At 43.6% G+C, this 23709-nt stretch overlaps 1 protein-coding gene across 3 annotated transcripts in view; it reads left to right on the top strand.

Moving 5' to 3' along the window:
• ndst2a (N-deacetylase/N-sulfotransferase (heparan glucosaminyl) 2a) overlaps positions 1 to 23709 on the top strand; it is a 565725-nt gene that overhangs the window by 133033 nt on the left and 408983 nt on the right. For all 3 annotated transcript variants that reach the window (XM_041176609.1, XM_041176606.1, XM_041176608.1), the window contains exon 2: positions 3259 to 3306. The gene's annotated coding sequence lies outside the window, so the exon portion shown is untranslated. The remainder of the gene's footprint in view (positions 1 to 3258; positions 3307 to 23709) is intronic.

Here is a 23709-nt window from a genome sequence, read left to right as displayed (position 1 = left end):
GGGGGTGCGGTACTATGGTACTATTTACTTTCAGTTCAGTCTGGAACTTTCTGCAGCAGACAATTACAGTAGTGAGCAGCTCCACACCCCCCCTCCCCTCCCCCGCACACTTGTTAACAGCCTCCCGGCCGTTGCCCTCTATCCACATGTATCCACTCACTGGCCGTCCACTCGCTTTGCCTTTTCTTGCCCCCCTCCAGCATGTGCTCACTGATCCTCCAATCATTCCCCCCTACCTTCTCGCCATCCCATGACCCTTTCTCTGCCACTGCTCGTGCTTTCCTTGTGGCGTTGGTTATGATACTCAGCCGCTTTGCAGCTGCCCTTCAGCCCATTTTCAGCTGCCTCCTTCACTCGATGATCCTCTGCAGTGCTCTCCCCCCCCCCCCCCCCACCGCCCCCCCCAACCACCACCACCACCACCACCTTCCCGCAAATCCTGTCGCCACTTGTCTCCCTCTCTTTTCCCATTGCGCTATTGGTTTTAATGCTCAGTCAGGCTCAGCTGCTCACAGGAACCCGTCAGCCCAGCCGCCTCCTTCACTCTGTCACCTGTAGCGGGAGGACCTCGCGCTCTCTTTGCTTTGCAGGCAAGTAACAGCCTTTGGAAACCTGAGAATTAATAAAAGGTGGAGATGAGAAAGCAGCGAGGAGGGAGGATCCCAGCTGTGGTGAATTGTTTAGGCCCAGTGAACACTGGAAAATCTGTTGGTCTGGTGAATATTATCTGGTAGAGGAGGAAGCTGCATAGGATTATTCACAAAACCCAGTCGAAGTGCAGACTGCTTATCCCTCGTACATAGAGCCCCGGATAGTTGGAAACTAATACATATGCCCTAACCTTTCCCCAATTAGTATCAGATGTGCTGTTAATCACAGCTAGAGCATGCAGTCAGTTGTCACAGTGTTTGCAGCATTAACACCTGTAAAGCAGCTGCTTGTTTCTCTTTCCATTCATTTGTACGGGGGAAGATGAGCTGGGTTCCTTTACGCTGCTGCCCTGCCCCATTTTCTCCCATTACAAAGTGATCCAGTGTACCCGGAAGCAGACCCTCCCCTTACCTTCACACGTGGTACCGTATGTACTTTGCAAAGCTATTGTACATTTTGACCACGTGGTGCTTGTGGGGACGATGGTACTTGCACAGGGACTGGGGCTATCTGCTGTTTCCATCAGTTTCTCTTCACAATCCTGATCCTTTCATATCTGAGAAGAATACATCCTTTGACAGAGTCTGACAATTTTGATGTAATATGGCTGCATTGTGCATCTGTTAGCATGCTGCAGCACAAAGCTGGTAGAGAGCTACTATTGTCACTTTGCAAGGTACATGAGTCCTGACAGTGCAGGTAACAATCCATGTGAGTTTGATCACTTTTAGGGGTTGTGTAAGTGTGGGACTGACGGGTGTGCAGAATTTTTATCCATACGCACAGTACAGTTCATTTCTATTATCCGGTGTCATGTGCTGAGAATGGGAGGCACCACCAGTGACAAGTACAAGTTACCCAAGAGTTCAGTGTGTTCAGATTAAACCGATTGGAAAGCTCCTGCCTGAGCTCTTGAGGTCTCTCGGGAAGGGTTGGAACGAAGCACATGAATCCAAGTAAGCTGAGACCAGAGCATGGATAATGACTAGCCATGAGTTTGACAGTTTTTAGCAGTTGTGTGAGAGTGGGACCGTTTTACTGTATTCATTTTCGAGCGCTAATTGTGGGGAGGAGGGTGGGGGCATGAGCGGGGTGGGGAGGGAGGGGCGGTGCAGACTTTGTCAAGGGGACCAAATACTCTTGCACTGTTGAGGATGGGGATATTTGTAGAGCCGCCTCCTCCGGTTAGTTGTTTGATTGTCCATCGCCATTCACAACTGGATATGGCAGGACTGCTGAACTTTGATCTGCTCCATTGGTTGTGTGATCGTGTAGCCCTGCCTTTTGCATCCTGCTTCTGCTGCTTGGCATGCATGTAGTCCTGTGTTGTGGCTTCACCAGGTTGCAAGCTTATTTTTAGGTTTGCTTGGTGCTACTCCTGACATGCCCCCCTGCACCTTCCATTGAACCAGGGTTGGATCCCTGATGGTAATGGTGGAGTGGGGGATATGCCAGGTCCTGAGGTAACAGATTGTGGTTGAACACAATTCTGCTGCTGCTGATGGCCCACAGCACCTCATGGATGCCCAGCTTCAGCTCCTAGATCTGCTCTGAACTGTCCCATTTAGCATTTAAGTAAAATACTGAAATTGGAATCTCTCAGGAGTGGTAACCATGACGATGCGCAGTGTCGAAGCAGTGACATAGCAGTAGTCTTACATCCTTGAACAGTTGACAAAAATTAAGCTATTGGTCCTCAAAGATTAAATCTACTTCAAACTTTAAAAGTTTTTTGGGTTGTTGTCTTGAGTGCACACACAACAGACAAAATCCACATCCACTTCTTCAAATCTATATATTTTTTTACCTCCAGGGGTTTCAATAATTTCTGTTCCATAAAAGATTTTGAAAAGATTAATGACATTTTCCTTTCTCTTGAACATTTTTCTTGCAGTGCCTGAAACTCTTGCTCCTGAAATGTATTTGCATTCCTGCACTGAGAGTTGCAGTGTCCTGTAAGAATGTGTAGATACATGCCGATGTAATGTAGAGCAGTTTGCAACCTTAGACTGAAACCTAGACCATGTCAGCACATCGATATTTGCTAGCAAAGCAACCTCCTCAAGCCATGTAGCCCTCCACAATCTCTGTGCTCTTTCATTTCTGGCCCATCGCTTATCCTTGATTTCCTGCACTCCACAATTGGCAGCCATGCCTTCAGTGTCCTAGGCCCTGAACTCCAGAATTCTCCCCCTCTGCTTCTCTGCCTCTCCCCTACTTCAAGTTGCTCCTGAAAATCTTATCATCTGCCCCAATATCGAAGCTTTACTATGTTAAAGTGAATCCTAACATTGTTTTTCACTTACAGCTAAGTGTGACATCTGGCATCTTCATATACCATATTTTTAATATTTATACGAGAAAGGGGATCAGTTGTTCAATCCCTGACCTGTGGCCCATAATCTCATATCCCAGTTGAACATTGGTGGGCAGGTGTTTTTCCTCTGTATGGTATCCTTACCCTGGGCCTTAATGTTTGTTTGCTTTGGTGCTGCACTATCTCTGGTCTTGGCATTGCTGTTTTTTGTAGATTTTTTTCAATTGTCAAGTTCACACAAACATCATTGGATGAAAAGATGTTGACTGAAATAATTTATTCTGTTGCAGATCTGTGAAGGTATCCACTGGTCACAATATCATGCTGTGAATTGACAGGTAAGAACTACACACATTAAATTGGGCATCCTGCCCTCATACCAGCAGGATAACTCAGCGAGGGTTTTTCAGGCTGTTTGGTCACCTGTTTGACTCGGGTGTTTTTGGCTGCAATAAACACTCCCTGTCATAACAAGATGGACTAAATGTGTTACAAAACCAGAAAATGCTGGAAAAGCTTCAGCAGGTCTGACAAACGAGAGAGAGAAAAACAAAGTTAACGTTTCGAGTCCATATGACCCTTCTTCAGAGCTGTTGTATGTTGTTGGTATGTTATATGGCCTATTCTAGTGTGGACAATGGGTCCCGTCCTTCCTTTAGGATAGTTTGTGTAACCTTCCTGTTCGAATTTGGAGTAATATTCGGTACTTTTGTATTTGTCCAAAAAAAAATGCCCTGGTTGTTGAATGAAAGATTTACTCCCGAAATCTACAAGGAAAGTTTAATTCTTTTCCCCCTTCGCCTTCACCCCTTTCTCCCCTTTCTTTTCCTTTCCCTCTCCTTCAAAGCAAAGAGGATTTTAAATATCACTTCAATTGCGGCCATCATCGTTGGTTATCCTGGAATACCGGGTGCAGTTTTAGTCTATAAGCGGAAGGTTCTGGAAAAACCCAGCAGGCCTAGCGGCATACGTGGTCCGAGAAACCGAGTTAACGGGTGGGATTTTCCAGTCCTGTCTGTGGCGGGAATCGACACGGGGAGGATGGAAAATTTGACGGAGCAGCAAAAGGGCTGTTGAGTTCGGGCGGGAGCCGGACCAGAAAATCCCACCCAACTTTTCAAGTCCCACGTGACTCTTCTTTGGAACTGCACCTTACGCCTCCTTACCCTGTAGGAGGAGTTTCTCGACTGGAAAGGAGCACGATGTAGGTTCACTAGACTGATTTGCTGGGATGAGGGGATTGTCCTACGAAGAGGGATTGAATAAGCCAGGCCCATATGCCACTGAGTTTAGAAAAGTGAGAGGTGATCACATGTATAAATTTCTTAAGGTGTTTGACAGAGTCGATGCTGAGAGAAAGTTCCCCCTGGCTGGGGAATTTAGAACACGGGGTCACAGTCTCAGAATCAGGAGCTAGTCCTGAGGTGAGGAGAGATTTCTTCACTTCAGGATTGCGAATTTTTGGAATTCTTTGTGGATGCTCCTGCTGAGCAAATTCAAGACAGAAATCGATAGATTTTCAGCTACTGAGGGAATTGAGGTATAAGGGGGTCAGGCAGGAAGATGAAGTTGAGATAGAAGATCTGCTAATATCTTATCGAATAACAGAGCAGGCTCGAAGGGCTGAATGGCCTTTCTCCTATTCCACCTGTTCTTGAACATCTCCTTGAAAAGCAAACACTTATTTTCCCATCTAACAATGTATCTGTGTGGGTGTTGATACTTGTTAGTCAGTGCTTTACAGACTGAGGTATTTACATGTCTAGTGTTTCTTCTGTAACAGGAAGCATTTTAATTGGCTTCCACCCCAAGCTCTTGGTTTTCTAAAATAAGATGCACTAAATTTTAGCATTTTGGAGTTTCCTCAGATAGCTTTGTGTAGAAGTGCAAGCGTCTGCTTAGTATTTGTTCTCCATACCAGCGTGTGAGAATGTATTGATGTCGAGCTGGTCAAATGAAGCTTGGACCTATGCTGCCTTAGGCAACTACAGAGTGAATTTGTTCCAAATGTCTTGTGCTTAGGCTGATTGTATAGTTTATTGGAATGATCTGAACATCACCTAAACCAATTCACACCAGACTGTGAGAGGTTTAACAGCACTGCTGTCTCTCACTTTTTCTGTTTCTTTTCAGAATGGCTCACCAACAATGCTGGGAGATAAGTATTTTCTAATCTGCTTTTAAGGCACAAATATTGAAGTGGATTTTTTAGTCACACAGTCAGCAGCATCCCTGATCAAATAGCGTCAATGCTGCCGGGCGAACTCTGACCCTCAGAGTATAATCGGACAAGTGGATGATGTTGCTCATCATGAATGATTGATGGGCAGCTCCCCTGTAAACACAGCCAGTGTGATCCTGTTTTATTTAATACCCCAGCTTTACACATTAATGGATGTGAACTGAACTGAATAAGACCATTTCTTTTTTGTGTGGCACAGTATTTTTGTGTTCTTGTTGTCGTATGCTGGATAAATTGGAAATGCTGGAAGTCTGGAATTAAAAATAACAAAATGCAGTTTCTATCCAATGTTTCACCATGTCAGTTGTGTAACCCTTCATCAGAATTGAAAGCTGAGAAACAACTGGGTATGTGAAGTAAAAAAAAAATGGAGACTGGGGAAAGAAAACCAGTAGCAGAATCAATCACAGAAAATGTACTAAAAAATTTGCTTCATACCAAACTGCCAGGTGATACGAAAGATCAGATATAGAAATATAACTGTGACGGAGGGCGAGGGGAGAGGGGAAGCAGCTCAAAAAACCATACAAATAAAATCCAAAAGAATAGAGTAAAAGAGAAAGGAAAAGCAGTGGGTGTGGAACTATAACAGAATATGCAATTGAGACAGTGACCTGACAATGGTGACGAAAGAGGAAACAGTAGTGAACACGAGTGCTCTTCAGTTTTGTATGTTAGTCATATGTTCTCCACTTAGCTATCAACCTGTCTCCCCGACTCCTTCCCCAGCCTCCTCGCAACCCTTCTGTTGCTTTGTTATTTGAAATTATGTTTTTAATAGTTCCCCTCACGCCCATAGACAGGCCAGTGGAATTGGCAGACACATGGCTGATTAAATTTAATGTAGAGAAATGCAAAGTATTTTGGTAGGAAGAGCAAGAAGAGACACTCTAAACTAAAGGGTACAATTCTAACAGGGGTGCAGGAACAGAAAGACCTGGGGGTATATGTGCACAAATCATTGAAGGTGATAGGGCAGGTTGCAAAAACGAGTAATAGGCCACAGGGGATCCTGGACCTTATGAATAGAGGCATAAGAGTACAAAAGCAAGAAAGTTAGGATGAACCTTTATAAAACGTTGGTTCGGTGCCAACTGGAGTATTATGTCCAAATTCTGGGCTCTGCCCTTTAGGAAGGGTGTGAAGGTTTTGGAAAGAGAGCAGAATAGATTTAAGAGAGTGGTTCCAGGGATGAGGAACTTCAGTTACATGGATAGATTGGGGAAGCTGGAGTTGGTCTCTTGAGAGAAGAGAAGGTCAAGAGGAAATTTGAGAAGTTTCAAAATCATGAGATAGACAGAGTAGATGGAGAGAAACTTCCTGCTGGTGAAAGGGTTGAGATCCAGAGGACACTGGTTTAATTTGATTGGCAAAGGAATCAGAGGTGACATGGGGAAGAACGTCTTTCATGTAGTGAGTTGTTGCGATCTGGAACGTGCTGCCTGAAAGAGTGGTGGAGGCAGATTCAATTGTGGCTTTCGAAAGGGAATTGAGTAAACACCAGGAGTGGAAACATTTCCTGGGCTACAGGGGAAAGGTGGTCAAGTGGGACTAACTAAATTGTTCTTGCCAAGAGCCAGCACAGCTTGGATGGGCTGGATGTCTTTTTTTTTTTTGCTGTAACCATTCTATGATTCTTTGAAACCCTAATAATTGGCTATCCCCACAACATGTACCGTCTGAGAGGGAGTGTACTTGACTTACTCCAAGGCATTGTTCAGTTACTCCTCCAAGACCTGATGGCCAAGAAGGACCATCGCTCTCTCCTATTCTGCTTCCTCTCATTCTAGTAGATAATTTAAAAATTCTCATCCTTGTTTTCAAATCCTTCCATGGCCTCAGCATCTTCATTATCTCTGTCACCTCCTCCATCCCTTCAGTCCTCCAAGATCTCTGTGCTCCCTCTGTTCTGGCCTCTTGCACATCCTTGATTTTCAACACCCCACCATTGGGTGCTGTGCTGCCAGTGGTCTTGATCCTAAATTCTGGAAATATGTCTCGACTCTGCTCCCTCTTGTTCTTTAATAAGCTCTTTAAGCTTACCTCTTTGACCAAACCTTTGGTCATCTGTCTTAATATGTGGCTTCGTGTCAAATTTTGTTTGGTAATTCTCTTGTGAAACATCTTGCAAAGATCACAAGTGGGGTGGGATGTGAAGGGGAGAGAATTAGGAGACCTCGGTTTACTTTCCAACCCACAGTAAAGATAATGGTCCCCAAATTCCTGGTGTGGGTGCTACCCTAGCAGTGTTTTTAAAAATGTCTTCAGCCCTTCCTGTGCCTCGGATCAACTCTACCCCCTTCTTTTGAATGGCATGGCTGCCACTCCCACTGGGACAAGTGTCTCTCTATCTCTCCGCCCCCCACACACACACCTTAAACTAGCTTATATTTCAGCTCTTTCCTGGACTCGAACTCAAGTTCTGTCGAAGGGTCATGAGGACTCGAAACGTCAACTCTTTTCTTCGCCGCCGATGCTGCCAGACCTGCTGAGTTTTTCCAGGTAATTCTGTTTTTGTTTTGGATTTCCAGCATCCGCAGTTTTTTTGTTTTTGTCTCTCTACCAGTACTGACCCTTGACCCTTTCCTATGGGAATGACCCAAGAACACAAGAGTAGGCCATTCCACCCTTCCAGCCTGCTCCACCATTCGATAGGATCATGGTTGTGACCTCAACTCCACTTTCCTGCCTGCCCCATATAACCCTTGGTTCCCTTGTCGATCAAAAATCTGTCTAACCCAGCCTTGAATGTATTCAGTGACCCAGCCTCCACTGCTCTCTGGAGAGGAGAATTCCACCGACAAATTACCCTCTGAGAGAAAAAAATTCTCATCTCCTCTTAAATGGGAGCCTGCTAATTTTGAAACTGTGCCCCCTGATCCTAAACTCACCCACAGGGGGAAACATCAACTCGGCATCGTTTTTCTTTATTCATTCATGGGACGTGGGCTTCGCTGGCTGGGCCAGCATTTATTGCCCATCCCTAGTTGCCCTAGTGAAGGTGGTTCTTCTTGAAGTTGCCTTCTTGAACTGCTGCAGTCCATGTGGTGTAGGTACATCTACCCTGTCAGTCCCCTCAGGATCTTGTATGTTTCACTGGATCACCTCTCATTCTTCTAAACTTCAGTGGATATAAACTCAAGTCTGTTCAACCTTTCCTAATAAGGTAACGCCTTCATCCCAGGGATCAGTTGAGTGAACCTTCTCTGAACTGTTTCTAAGGCAATACATCCTTTCTTAAGTAAGGAGACCAAAACTGTGCACAGTACTCCAAATGTGGTCTCACTTAAAGCCCTGTACATCCGTAGCAACTCTCCTCTACTTTTTATACTCGCTTCTCCTTGCAATAAACGCCAATAAACATTCTATTCCTGTGAATTGGGCCAGCAGTCAACTGGGTGTCCATTAGCCTTGCTCCTCCGAAGATTGAGCAGTCCGAAGCCCTCTGGAATTTAAGGGTCACTAGTGTTTGAAGAAAGCAGAGAATTAGCCTAGATTATAAGCTTCAGCCCTAAAGTGGGGCTCAAACCCATACCTTCTAACTGAATCAGGAGCATGTGTCTGGGCTTAACTGACACCCCTAATCATTTAATTAAATGGATTCTTTTCTACAGTCAGGGCTGACTGTATGGCTGCAAGAAGAATTTCAATATTACTTCTGAAGATTGCATAATTTTTTTATATATAAAAAATGTTGGTAGATCCAGTAATTGGAATTTTTACTTATTAAACTTGATAGCTCAGAAGAGTCGCTGTTGAATATGAAAATAATTGCAATTCTGAACTTTGAAGCAGCCGATTTACTTCCAATAAACCTCGTAACTTTCTTTTTTGCTTCAAATTATTGTTTTGGTCAATAAATTGCTTCTTTTGGGGAAACGTATTATTCAGTATGCATGGAGTTTAAAAATTATGCCAGCCTTGTGTCTGCAAATACAGGAAAATAATTAACAGCAGCCAAATAAATAACACTTCAAAAATAGACCTAAGGTCCCAAGATGCGGAGCTAAAATTATTGTTGAAACCTTAGTGAGCCCAGAGCTGTGCAGACTGTTGTGAAGCTTATTTGTCAGGAGAAATTTTCAGTCACAGCGCAAACCAAATATTAAAAATCTTAGGCTAACAGTAAGGAATTTAACTTGGGATTTGTGTCCGCGAAATGTATTTTTTTGTTAGATATTGCACTGTCTAAAATCTTGACTTGCTTTCTCCATATATTACTGCTTCCAAAACTTCCCTTTCATTGGTGTATCTGACACAGCTCAACTTGAAAAGTAATCTCATTTAGATGTGAGTGGGCCATGTTTTTATTTGCTGCTTTTCTGTCTAAAGGGTGTACAAAGCTTGCATGAGTTTAGTTTGTTGCCAAGTTGTGTGTAACTGAGTCCGTCTAGTTGTGCTCCACAGGGCACCGTTATGGGCAAGAGTAGGGCAGCTGAGAATCTGAAGTGGTTGCCAATTTATATTAGAAAGGTCATTGACTGATCTTTTGCAAGATGTGCTGACATTCTATAAGGGAGCTGCTGGCCTCCATTAACTTGAGCTCATCCAAAACTCCTCTTCGACAGCATCTCCCGAACCGCCCACCTCTACCACCTAGATGAACTAGGGCAGAAGGTGCATGGGAACACCCCCACCTGCAAGTCCTCTCCGAGCCCCACACCATCCTGAATTGGAAATATGTCGCCGTTCTTTCACTGTCGCTGTTTCTCTCAATCTCTGTACCTCCCCAACCTTCCCTCCTTTAAGACACTCCTTAAAATTTACTTTGTTGACCAGGCTTTTGATCACAGGTCCGGATGCCTTTGGCTTGGTATCAATTTATTTTATTTGTTCAGGGAACGTCACTGGCTGGCCCAGCATTTATTGCCCATCCCTAATTGCCCTTGCGAAGGTGGTGGTGAGCTCCCTTCTTGAACCGCTGCAGTCTGTGTGGTGTAGGTACACCCACAGTGCATTTAGGGAGGGAGTTCCAGGATTTTGACCGTGCGACAGTGAAGGAACGGTGATATATTTCCAAGTCAGGATGGTGAGTGACTTGGAGGGAAACTTCCAGGTAGTGGAGTTCCCATGTGTCTGCTGCCCTTGTCCTTCTATTTAGTGGAGGTTGTGGGTTTGCGCAGTGCCTGATAATGCTCCTGTGAGGCTTACTGAGACATTTTAACATTTAAAATGCTACATAAATTTAAGCTATTATTCAATTTAGCCCGACAATTCCTCTCAGTACAATGTGTGGGTGCTCGTGTACTCTGCTGTTTTTTATTTCTGTAATTCTCAGGTGACCAGTGGCTGGTTATATTCTGGTTAGTGTTATGGTACCTGCATTGTTAGATAGACCTGAGTTACACTGTTGATTACTGTGTTTCTGCAGAGCCAGTGAACTCTCTTCGAAACACTGGTTAAATTTTATATTTGAAAACTGCTGACAGGATCATTGCTTAATTAGAAGAAAAATTAAAGTTCAAAAAACTTGACAGAAAGTTGTTTTTTAAAAATGTCAAAACCAACTGCTCCCCAACCCCTGTTTCAAAGATAGTGACTCCACATCCAGGATTCATTGCTTAATTTTACTTGAATTAGTTCATTGAATGTCCCTTCATGTCAATGCAGATGGTATAGTTGATGGGTTGCCTTCTGAATCCTGGGAAGATTTTTATTTGGCACAGCTTGTGGGCACAGTGTTCCCATTCCGAATGTCTCTTGCTACTGTGTGCTGATTTTATTCTGAAAATGGACTCACTCCTGACAGGAAGAAATGAGTGGCAGCCAGCATAGGTTCGCTCACCAATGGCTCCCAGTGCAGCTATGGTGAATAGGCTTTCTGTAAGAATTAGTGTTTCCTGTTACACTTTCAGACTTTATCTAGAAGCTGCAGGTTTGTCTGCATTTTGCACATCAGGCATTCTTTGTACAGACATCAAGTCTGACTACACCATGTCGAGTTCATTTCTCAAACCAGCTGCTCACTAGAGAAGTCTACTGGGCACACCACCATTCAGCTTCTCCTGCGTATGTGTCCTTGGAAGTTTGCATGTCTATATTTGTGTGTCACTGAGCCTGAGGGTGTGATTTGAGAGTCTATGTATGTGTGTTTGTTTGTATATGTATGTGTGTGTGTTTGTATATTTTTGTGAGTGTGCATGTATGTGTATTTACATGTAAATGACTTCCATGGCATTTGTAATCCAAGTTCGATTGCTTCATTCACGTTTATTTTCTGTTTTTATACTGTAGCTTCCAATTCTCATCACTGTGAATCTTCAATATTGGCCAAGACACCGGGGAGAGCTTCTCTGCTCTTCCAAATATTGCCATTAGACCTTTAATGTACATCTGAGGGGGCAAACAGGGCCTCGTTTTAACATCCCACCTGGAATCAATTTTAAATTTTTCTTTTTCTAAATCAGTGGTAAAGGCACTTTAATTACCATGAGGCTTCAGTACAAATTTAACAGACTCTTTGAAATACTCTGCAATGTACACTCATCTCTTTGCTTCTTCCCTGCTCTAGCTGGCTCCGGCATTGCTTCGTGGTCTTCATCTCTGTGCTTTCTTTCACTCTCCCTCTCGTGCGCTTGCTTGTCCTCTCTTTCTTGCTCTCTCGCGCTCTATTGTGCTCTCTCTTTCTCTTCTCTCTCTCTTTCTCTTCTCTCTCTCTTTCTCTTCTCTCTCTTTTTCTTCTCTCTCTCTTTCTCTTCTCACTCTCTCTTCTCGCTCTCTTTCTCTTCTCGCTCTCTTTCTCTCTCGTTCTCTCTTTCTCTTTTTCTCTCTTTCTCTCTCTCTCTTTCTCTTTTTCTCTCTCTTGCCTTCTCTCTCCCTCCATCTCTCTCTCCCTTCATCGCTCCGTCCATTATGCCCAGGTGTATGGTGTGTGCAGAGGCAGTTGTTAGGTGGTGGAGAGGTAGGACTGATTGCCCTCGGCCTCAGTGCTGAACCCATGTCTGGGGATGATGAAAAATGTAAATGAGGAAGGGTGTTGCTGAGCACGGATCCTCGGAGGACTCCGATGATTTGTGGATAATTCGGGAAGCCAGCTGGAGACATTCTGGGTGTGTTTGAAAAGATGGGATTGGAGCCATTTGAGGGCAGACCTCATGAATTGGACGGTGAGTGTGAAATCTTGGAGCGGAATAATAAGGCCGCTTATGTTGAATGTCACAGAGAGGCTGAGAGCGGATAATACCATGGCTGGGAGTGTCACTGGCGATTGTGGCTGGGGCTGTTCTGAAGCTGCCCCTTCAGAGAATGATGAAGCCAATTGCAAACAGGCAGAAAGCAGACAGGGAGTCACAGGGCAGCTCAGAGCTGAGAGAAGAAAAGAGGGGGGAAATAGGATGATGGTTGGTGAGACCAGCAAAGCCCAGAAGGGTTTTGAGGGATGGGAGGAGCGGGGGTTGCTGACTGTTCTGAAAGAGGGGATGCGCGTCAAGAATGGGAACCCACAATGTTGTGAATCCCAATGTGGGGAGGTCTGAAAGAGGAACTCCTCCTACTTCAGGTACCCCATGCCCTAAAAAGTCATTGGTGACCAAGGGCATCATGGTCATCGAGTCCTGAGTGGGATCCTGAGAGCTTCTTACCCAGAGGTATGGTTGCTACCCACTGCAGCACAAAATCTGCTAAGGAGACACTATCTTGGCTTTTCTCTTCAGAGACTGGTGAGCCTGTTTCCAGTTGTAATTTATCCGATTGATTTCTTTCTCCGGTAGCTGTTAAAATACATTTTATTGCAGTTGTATCTCCATGTTGTTGCAGGGGCTGCTTGTACTGTTGGCCACGGATTAGCCATGCAAGACGCCTACTGTGCACAGTGTTTGGAGCTGATGCTTTAGGCACTTTGGTGCTGCAGAAAAGACAAATGTCTTGGATCATTGTGTGCTAACTTGGTGATCAATATCCGTAGATCTTTCTAAGCGCTGTTGGTTTTGTAGGAAAAATAGCACAAATCGTCAGCAGGAAAATGGAATAGGTTCTCAACAGCAGAAGGAAATGAGCAACGATTTGACAGCCTATTATTGTCTTGCAGTTCACCCTATCTAACTTTGTTTTAATTAACTCTAAGAGCAGCTCATCATTTGGGCTTGGAAAATAACCATTCTAATTAGGTGTTTTGTTTATCTCCCTCCCTGTTTTTAAAAAAAAGCAATTTAAAATTGCTTTCTGGTTCAGTGAAGCCATCTTAACTCATTGTGTTTTTTCTGTAGCCCCTATCAGAGAATGAACACCTTTTTGTGCACAGAGCTGATGAAATGCAAGCAGAGACTTCTGGCAAATCATCATGGACCTGTCAGAGCTTTGTAGAGTTGTCAGGCGGACTTGAAACTCTGTTTCCCTCTTCACAGATGCTGTCAGACCTGCTGGGTTTTTCCAGCACATCCTGTTTTTGAAACCAGGGCCCTTATTTGCCTGGATGTTTGACCTTCAGTCTGGGCATTGTACCTCCTAATTAGAACATGCCAGAGCCTCGCAACCCACTAATTTTACGCAACTGGCTTCAAGAAAATGTGTATTTATTCCAAAGATAATGCTGATATGAGCTCAGAATTTGTAGCATAGAATCACAGGCAGAGGCTGTTCAACCCATTGAAGGAGCTATCTGTTAGTCCCGCACTTTCTCCAAAGCCCTGTATATTTTTCCTTTTTCAAGAATGCATCCAATTCCCTTGTACTGAATTGTCTGATCCTATTGCGTGAAATTCCTGGTACAAGCCCTGCTGCAGACATTGCCTGTTTCAGTACACTATCAAGCTATTAAGTTTCAAATACAGGCAGCAGCATAATTTCGAGTCTCTAAGCATTTTGGTGTTTGAAAAATAAATTGTACAAAGAATGAATTATTCAGTGGCTGGTTGAACAGACAGTGATGGTCACATTTTCAACCTGAGTATTTTTATCTTCAGTTTGTAGAATTTTAGGTTCAGATGAAATTGTCAACAAAGTGACGGGTTTCTGTATTCCAATCACTGGGATTACTTTAGGCTGTAAGTTCAGTCATGAAAGGGTGTTGAGCTGTCTTGCGTAAATAGGGCTGTGTGTTTGGAAAGAAGCGTTGTCTGGCTCCGATTTTGTGTGACCACCTTTTCCAGTGTTTAAAAATCACATTATTTGAGCAAAAATGATTTCACCTGCTTCAAAAGCAGAAATATGTCTAATTATTGAAAAGTACCTGTGCAAAAATATATTCTTCCACGTGAGATGGTGTCATGATGAGAAGGTTGGTCCTTGCTGGAGCTTAAGCCCATTTAAACTCCAGCATTTTGTTTTATTCATTCACAGGATGTGGGTGTTGCTGGCAAGGACAGCACTTATTACCCATCCCTAACTGCCCCTAACTGAGTGGCTTGCTAGGCCATTTTAAAGCCAAGCACATGGCAAGCAGATTTTCTTCCCTTATGGGCATTAGTGAATCTGACAGGTTTTTACAACAATCTGTTAGATGTTGGCTTTTTATTTCAGATTCGTATAATTAACTGAATTTAAATTCCCTAGCTGCCGTGGGGATTTGAACTCAGTTCTCTGGATTGTGAATCCATTACAAATGATTTTCATCCATATGAAAAGTGGTAACATAACCACTATTCTACAGTTACCTCTGTTCAAGTGCATATGACCCCCTGAGGTCTGGCACTTTTTAATCTTAAACTGCCTGGATGTGGGGAAGTGGGAAAACTCCTCTATAGGAAATCAACTCTCTTGCAACTTGCTCCGTTGTTTGGTTTGAAGATTCTTAAGCATGGGGATGAGTTTTTCTACAGGTCAGAAACCTGGGTAACTGAAAGATCTGTAACATAGGTGTACTGACCGCGAGGTGACATTTGGATAATATTGAGTTCAGACATGATCACTTGGCAATGTTTATACAATCCAACTGAACATGCAAAACAGAGATAGATAGGCTTCTGTTGGGAAATTGCATCAGGTGATATGGATAAAAGATGGCAAAACATGCAAGAAGTACAGGGGAATGGAGTATAAACGTAGGGAAGTCTTGCTACAACAGTATGGAGCATCAGTAAGACTGCACCTAGAGTACTACGTACAGTTTTGGTCTCCTTATGTATGGAGGGATATACTTGCATTGGAAGCAATTCAGAGAAGGTTGACTAGGCTGATTGCTGGGATGAATGGGTTGCCCTATGAGGGAAGGTTGAGCAGGTTGGGCCTATACCCATTGGAGTTTAGAAGAATGGGAGGTGATCTTATTGAAACATAGAACATTCTGTGGGGGATGTGACAGGGTGGATGCTGAGAGGATGTTTCTCCTCATGGGGGAGTCTAGAACTTGGAGGCACAGTTTAAAAATAAGGTGTCTCCCATTTAAGATGGAGATGAGGAGGAATTTCTTCTCCAAGAGTCATTAGTCTCTATAATTCTGTACCACAGAGAGCAGTGGAGGCTGGGTCATTGAATCTTCAAGGCCGAGTTACGCAGGTTTTTGGTTGATGAGGGAGTCAAGTATTGGGGGGGTTGGGTGGGGTGGGGGGGGGGTGGTGGATGAGGTGGGTGGATGGGGGTTTGGAGGGTGGGGGTGACAGGCAAGGCTGCAATCTGATCAGCTATGACCTTATTGAATGGTGGAGTGGGCTTAATGGGCCAAATGGCCTCCTCCTACTCTTATTTCCCATAATCTTATGATCTAATTTGCTACGTCTTGGAGTTTAGAAGAATGAGAGGTGATCTTATTGAAATGTATAAAATTTTGAAGGGACTGGATATGGTGGGTGCCGGGAGGATTTTCTCCTTGTGGGGGTAACAGAGGATGTAGCTGAAGAATAAGAAGTCTCCCTTTTACAAACAGATAAGGAGAATTGTTTTCTGAGGGTCGTTGGAGTGTGGAATTCTCTTCCCCACAAGATGGTGGAAGCTGGGTCTTTATATTTATTCGAAGCATAATTAGACAGATTTTAGTTAGACAAGGGAGTCGAGGGTTGTAGGTGATAGACAGGAAAGTGGAGCTGAGGCCACAACCAGATCGGCCATGATCTCATTGAATGATGGAACAGGCTCGAGGGGCTGAATGGCCTCCTCTGGACCCTAAATCCAACGTTCCCATGGCAGAGTAGTTTTGAAGGGTTGAATGGCCTCCTCCTGCCACAATGTTTCTTTCTACCTTTCTCCCTGTGGAAGCACTTGAAATTTCTTCCTGATTGTCCAAGGGTTGTGACTAAAAGAGCATCATTGCTTTGTATAATCACAGAATCACACAGTGCAGAAGAGGCCCTTCGGCCCATCGAGTCTGCACCAACACATGAGAAACACCTGACCCACCTACCTAATCCCATTTACCAGCACTTGGCCCATAGCCTTGAATGTTATGATGTGCCAAGTGCTCATCCAGGTACTTTTTAAAGGATGTGAGGCAACCCGCCTCCACCACCCTCCCAGGCAGCGCATTCCAGACCGTCACCACCCTCTGGGTAAAAAAGTTTTTCCTCACATCCCCACTAAACCTCCTGCCCCTTACCTTGAACTTATGCCCCTTTGTGACTGACCCTTCAACTAAGGGGAACAGCTGCTCCCTATCCACCCTGTCCATGCCCCTCATAATCTTGTGCAATAAGACATCCACTCAGGTTTCACTGACATTCACCAACAGTATAAACCAGCTCAATGAAAAACTGACACTGGGGCAAGGGGAGATTTAAAAAAAAAAATTGGATTATATATTTTGATAGACGTCCTCTGGAAGTTTACTTAGGAAAGATAATGTGGAAAAACAAAGTTTACATTCAAAAGAGCCCCAAGAACAAATCATCTTAATTCTATCAGACGAATAACTTGCCTGTGGTAACTAATTCACATTATCGTCATGTTCTCATTTACATGATTCTGGTTGTAGCATTGTTTTAATCTTTTTTGTGGTTAATACAATAAATTACCTCATGGCAGCACTTTGAGTTGAACCAGCTAAGAGGGTTAAGCACCTGTGTTTTGCTTCAATCTTAAAAGATTCCATCAATCCCGTGGAAGCAAACCTGTCAAAATTGCCATAAAAGCAAAAAATGCCAGAAATACTCAGCAGGTAAGGCAGCATCTGTGGAGAGAGAAAGTGAGCTAACGTTTCAGTTGATGACCTTTCATCAGAAAACTGCGTCTGATTGCTGTTTTATCCCATTCGTTGACTGCTACCTTCTAGTGGAAACTGGGATCCAGTGTTAGAACATTCAAACGTACGAAATTCACGGGCAGGAAAAGAGCAGCTCATCCTTCAGACCTGCCTCTCTCAACATGATGGCGGGGACATTGTGACTAAACATGTTTTCCCTCGCCATTCCACAACAATGTAAGCTTCAGGGACAAAGAAAAACTGAAGAAAACCCAGTGACAGTAAACAAAAATGTGTTTTTTAAAAATTCCTCTTCATCTCCTCTCCTCCCCCCTGGCGATTGGAAGATGGCTGTATGGAAAAGACATTGTATGACTGTTGGAATGATCTACAGGCTGTTTTGTGATTAAATGTTCAATGTGGTAAACAGACACCATTGCTAGCTACGTTTCAATTCACCTCACAAACCAGCAGTGACAACTTGACTCTCGACAATAATTTATATTCGCGTAACGCCTATAATGTCATAAAACGCCCCACAGAGCTTCATGCAAGTGTGACAAAGCAAAATTCAATACCAAGCCGCACAAGAAGATATTAAGGCAGGTGACCAGAAACACGGTCAAGGAGATAGCTTCTAAGGTACGAGTTTCGGAAGGGAAGCAAGGATGAGAGGTGGTGAGGTTTAAGGAGGGAATTCTAGAGCTCAGGACCCAGGTGGCTGAAGGTACAGCCACCAATTATGGAGCACTTGAAATCAGGGATGCCCAAGAGGCCAGTATTTGAGCAGAGTTCTCAGAGGGTTGTGGGGCTGGAGGAGATAACAGAGATAAGGAGGGATGCGACCATGGAGGGATTTGAAACAAGGATGAGAATTTTAAAATCGAGGTGTTGCCTGACCAGCTGTCAACGTAGGTCAACGAGACAGTGGTATTGGGAGAAAGGGACTTAGTATCAGTTAGGACTTGGGCAGCAGAGATTTGAATGATTCCTCATTCATGCCAGCATAGGAAAATTGTATTTTCAAGCCTTACGTAAGGATTTGAGCATTGGTGATGGTGAGATTAAAATACGTTGGAGCTCTGTCAATGCAGAACTCTATATTTCAGATAAGTTCTGAAGCTGGAGCCCCATCTGCTTATTCAGGGCAGGCGTTAAAGGTTCCACAACGCTCTTTGAAGAAGACTATGGCATCCTTCCACTGTCTTGGTCATCCTCCCTCCCTCAACCAAGTCGGTGAAAACAGGGGAATTAACTAGTCATTCAGTTCATTACTGTTGGAATAGCTTCCTGCCTGCTGACATAACAATAGCCATACTCCAAAATAACTTTTGATAGAGTATGAGTAAATCTAATAGGGATTTCAAGAGATACCTCTTTACTCAGAGAATAGTTAGAATGTGGAACTCGCCACCATGGGTTGAGGTGAATAGCATTGACGTGTTTTAAGGGGACGCTGGATAAGTGCTTAAAGGAGAAAGGAGTAGAAGGCTGTGCTGATTGGGTGAGATGGAAGTAAAGGGTGGGGGGATGCTCATGTGGAGCATAAACACTGGCTGTAAATTCTATGTATATCTGTGTGAAACTCCATCTCATCGGGTTTCTGCTGCATGTAGTAAGTGGGTCTTTTGGTTTCTGCAAGTGTCCAGAAGGTAAAGAAGCTATTGTATTCATCTTGGCAGGTGCTGCAAACACATCCACCAAGAGAGCTTAAAGGTAACAAAGCTGCACCGGCATAGAGACCCCACAAGCTGCCGGTGGTTTGTGATTTATTACTATGAGGCAGCAGTGGTTCCAGTCTTGTGTGAAACTTGCTGTGTACATCACGCACTCCTTATCACCAGCCTGATATGTCTTTGAGTGCCACCTTAATTGGATTTTCCCATCATAAACTTGCACCTGTGCCATGAGATATGGTTTTCTAAGTTCTGGAAGCTGCAGATGCTCTAGACAACAGCAATTGCTTGCACTTGTATAATGTCCTTAATGCATTAAAACATCCCAAGATGCCTCACAGGAACATTATCAAACAAAGTTTAAAATCGTGCCACAGAAGGAGATATGAGGACAGGCAACCACGGAGATAGGTTTTAAGGAGCGTCAGAAAAGAGGAGTGAGGGCGTTTAAGGAAGCAGAGAGGTTTAGGGAGGGAATTCCAGAGCTTAGGACTCACGCAGCTGAAGGAACAGCCACCAGTAGTGGGGCAATTAACTTGGCGATGCACAAGAGGACTGCAGTTACCTCAGAGGGTTGTGTGATTGGAGGAGATTACAGAGATAGGGAGAGGTGAACAAGGATAAAAATTTAACATCAAGGCATTGCTTGACACAGAGCTGAAGTAAGTCAGCGAGCATGGATGCATGGGACTTGATGCGTGCCAACTCTGATAGCATCTGTGACCTCTGAGGATAGTACATGGTGTCCTGACTTTGAAGACATTCCCATGAGAGATCCACTCATAGATTAGAAATATGCTTTGATTTGGGAAATAAACCTAAACAAGGGCAGGTACAGACAATACCCAAAGCCTCCAAATTCTTTGACAGTGCTATTGGCGAGTATGACTCCCTTGTCGCTGTCTTCCTCCCAAGACAGAAATGCAAACCAAGGCAATAATGGAAAAAACAGTTTATTGCAGGAATACCAGAAAAGCAGCAGCAGTAACAGCAATTATATCACACGTAAGTGGAAAAAAAAATGTGGTAGCTGGAACTGGAACTTTAGTATATATCGCTGCGCAAGGGAGAAAAGCAGTTGTTGCTGTAATTATTTTGCAGCACAAGTACAGTGAGAAGATAATTATAAGATTCAAGAGAATCCATTTCGAGGTAAAACATCAGAAATTATTCCGAATGTTCACCATGCTCTCCAGTGTAATAAAATAACAATTTATGAAGATGAGGAAGAACACATTCCTTACAACAAAGTTATTACTTTAGCTCTTTCAAATCCCATATGACAGAAATCCACCAAAGAAGGAAAATGTGGTGAGGGACTGATGACTTGTCATTTTTCTGGGGAGGCGATGGTGTCGTGGTATTGTTTCTGGACTAGTATTCCAGAGACCCAGGGCAATGCTCTGGGGAATCCAAGTTCGAATCCCACCACAGCAGCTGGTGGAATTTGAATTCAATAAAAATCTGGAATTAAAAGTCTGATGACAACCATGAAACCATTGTCGATTGTTGTAAAAACCCATCTGGTTCACTAATGTCCTTTAGGGAAGGAAATCTGCCACCCTTACCTGGTCTGACCTACATGTGACTTCAGACCCACAGCAATGTGGTTGACTCTTAAAAGTGCCCTCTGAACAAGGGCAATTAGGGATGGGCAATAAATGTTGGCCTAGCCAGCGATGCCCAGATCCCATGAATGATTTTTTTTAAGAAAAGATGCTGGAAATCGGAAATAAAAACAGAAAGTGATGGAAAAACTCAGCAGTTTTGGCAGCATCTGTGGAGGGAGAAACAGAGTTAACGTTTCGAGTCTGATATGACTTTTCTTTGGAACTTTTACTTCTTCCTCTTCTGAAGAAGAGTCATAGGCACTCGAAACGTTAACTGTTTCTTTCTCCACAGGCGCTGGTGGACTGGCTGAGTTTTTCCAGCATTTTTTGACTGCTTTCAAGACTGAAATAAAAGCAATGTGCCTGCCCTGGTGGGAGAGCATGATTACAGTGCGACAAATTCACAGAACCACTTTCCCAAATAGATTTGGAGGTAAGGATTTATGACCGAAATATAAAAGGAAACAAAATAGACGGATTAGGAATGTGGGATGAACTATGCCCAAGAGTCCTAGTCCTCCCCCTTCTTCTTTCATCTGGGGGCTACATTTAGACTTGACCTTCGAAACGAGATGGATGTGCTTTAACAAACCATCTACGCTTTTTTTCCCTATTAGTTTCGTAAAGGAAACTAAAACTGCAGGTCAATGGGATTAGCGGAATAATATTTCGGCACAGTCTGGAAGGGCCGACTGGCCTGTTTTGTGTGCTGCAGTGTTCTATGGTTCTAAAAATGCTGTAGAATATCACTTTCTTTATATCTTGGACTCAAATTCTACAGCCAACCTTGTGCCGATGATTTTTGTTTTTTCAAACTTACAGCTGAATATCTGACGGTGTACCTCTCCTGTGCTCCCACCAGCATTTTATTCCACTTTCCTTTACTCCTGCCCTGAAGCCACTGATGGATTTGTTCTGAATCTGTCAGTCAACGTATTCAAATCTTCAGCAATTCTTTTGAAGCCTTCTCCTTCCCCTTTTGAGATTGTCACAGGGGGAAGTTAGCAGAGCAGTGTTTAGCATTTCGAAGCAAGCACATTCTCAAGCTAGTTTTATTTTTTTTTCAGATGGTCTTAACTTGTCTTTTTGTAAAAATCCCTTTTATATTATTTTTAAATTCCATTATTCCATCATTACTGGACAACCATTTGACTGAATCAGAGAGATGCTCATTTGTTTCACTGTTTTGTGTGCAGGAACATTACACTAATGTTCTGTAAGGAAACAAACCTGGAGACTTGTTGCCAGAATGAGTGAGATGTTAGCGCTGTGGTTAACCATTTCTATCATGTTTCAGGTCTGTGAAGGCATTTGTTGATTCTCAGGGCACTGGTAGCTAAAAATAACGGGGCTAGGCTTCAGCTCTGGAGTATTGTGTGCAACTCTGGCCACCACACATCAGGAAGGATCTTGAGACACTGGAGAGGGTGCAGAGGAGATGTATTAGAATGGTACAAGGGATGAAAGACTTCAATTATGTAGCAAAAATAGAGAACCTGAGATTATTTGCCTTCAAGCAATGAACGTTGCAGGGAGATGTTCAAAATTATGTGGGGTTGTGATAGAATAAATAAGGAGAGACTGTTTCCACTGGCATGTGGATCAGGAATCGGAGAGCAAGGTTTTACAGCGAGTGGTAAAAGAGTCAGAGGAGAAATGAGGCTGCAAAAATGGATGACATGGAGCTTGTGCCTTGTAGTTAGTTTATATTTTTTGTACAATCAAATGCTAATCAGCCACCATGCTTTGTTGTTGTATAAACATGATTGTTCTGAATATTGCTTCACAATCGCTGTCTGCAAGTCTTCCTTTGGGACAGTCAGAGACCGTGTATCAGCAAGTCACACTCCAGGATCCAGACTGACTGACTGAACGTTGATTGATTCTGCAACGTGCTGTTGGCAGAGTGCATACCCGGAAAGTGCAGCACCATATTTATTTCACTCAATATTTACACTGATTTTGCCTTAGTTGGCCGGGGTGTATTTTGTGTAGTTCTGTCATTTTCGCCATGGAAAGCACTACTGCTGAGCATTAAAATGAGCCTGAAGCCTCGTCCGTGTCAATTTGCGGTTCTGTCACTGAGTGCCGAAATCCTGAAGCATTGCTCTTCAACCTTTTAGAATTTATTCTGGGAATGCTGGTGTTGCTGGCAGGGCCGGCATTTATTGCCCACCCCTAGTCACCCGGGGAGGTGATGATGAGCCACCTCCCTGAACCATTAGAGCAGGGTTGAAAATGAGGGGCTTGCTAGGCCAGTTTAGGAGGTATTTAAGAGTCAGCCACATTGCCTAGCTGCATGTAGAGCAGACAGGTAAAGATGTTAGATTTCCTTTACTAAAGGGCATTGTTGAATCGGTTGGATTTATTTTCCCCACAGCTTCACAATTATTCTTACTGCCAGAGCTCTTTGTTATCGCCAGATTCTTTCAAACTGGGTTCAAATCTTCAAGCCGTGATGAGATTTAAACTCACGTTACCAGGATTATTAATCCAGTAGCATACCCACCACACTAATGTTGGCCTTTTTGGTTCTCCCATCAGATTGAAAGGAAAACCCTTGATTATTTCAAAGTAAGATGAAGCCAAAAGCAAACCATCAGGCCTGCCAAACACTTCGTTTGGTGAATTTTAACATGTTTCTTTTTCTGCTTTGTTTTAAAAATGCATCAGTCTGACTGTGAACAGCAGCTACTTTCTCTCTCCCGGCTTTTGTCTGGAATAAAGCCACACTAGAATCCCTGTCGGGTGTCTGTATAGAAAAAACAAAACTGCAGACGATGCCAGAATCAATGGAACTGTGCTGCTATGTCACTACGAGTTATTTCTTGATGCTCTGTGGACTTGCATGTGATTCTGCGTTGCCGATGCTTTGATATTTGCTTATTGATGTGCTTGTGGTGCAGTTATGTCTTGCTGTCGGTGCTGGATTAGTAACGCTCGAAGATCAAACCCCGCCATGGCAAGTTTAATTCGGTTAACCTCCTGTGCTGGCTTGTATTTTATAGTGAAAACTTAACTCTTTCCCTGTGCCCTCCAGGTCCTTGACACACACGCCACTCCCAATTCCGCATTAAGTGGTCAGTTGCTGAAAAAGACATGTCAAAGATTTTTGTCTTGCACTCATCAGGACACTTCACAAGAATACCAATATAAGGGGAAAACAA

The sequence above is a fragment of the Carcharodon carcharias genome, chromosome 28, assembly GCF_017639515.1.
Source record: "Carcharodon carcharias isolate sCarCar2 chromosome 28, sCarCar2.pri, whole genome shotgun sequence".
Lineage (NCBI taxonomy): Eukaryota > Metazoa > Chordata > Chondrichthyes > Lamniformes > Lamnidae > Carcharodon > Carcharodon carcharias.
Note: the sequence above shows the minus strand (reverse complement) of the source record. Positions and strands in the feature narration are given on the sequence as shown.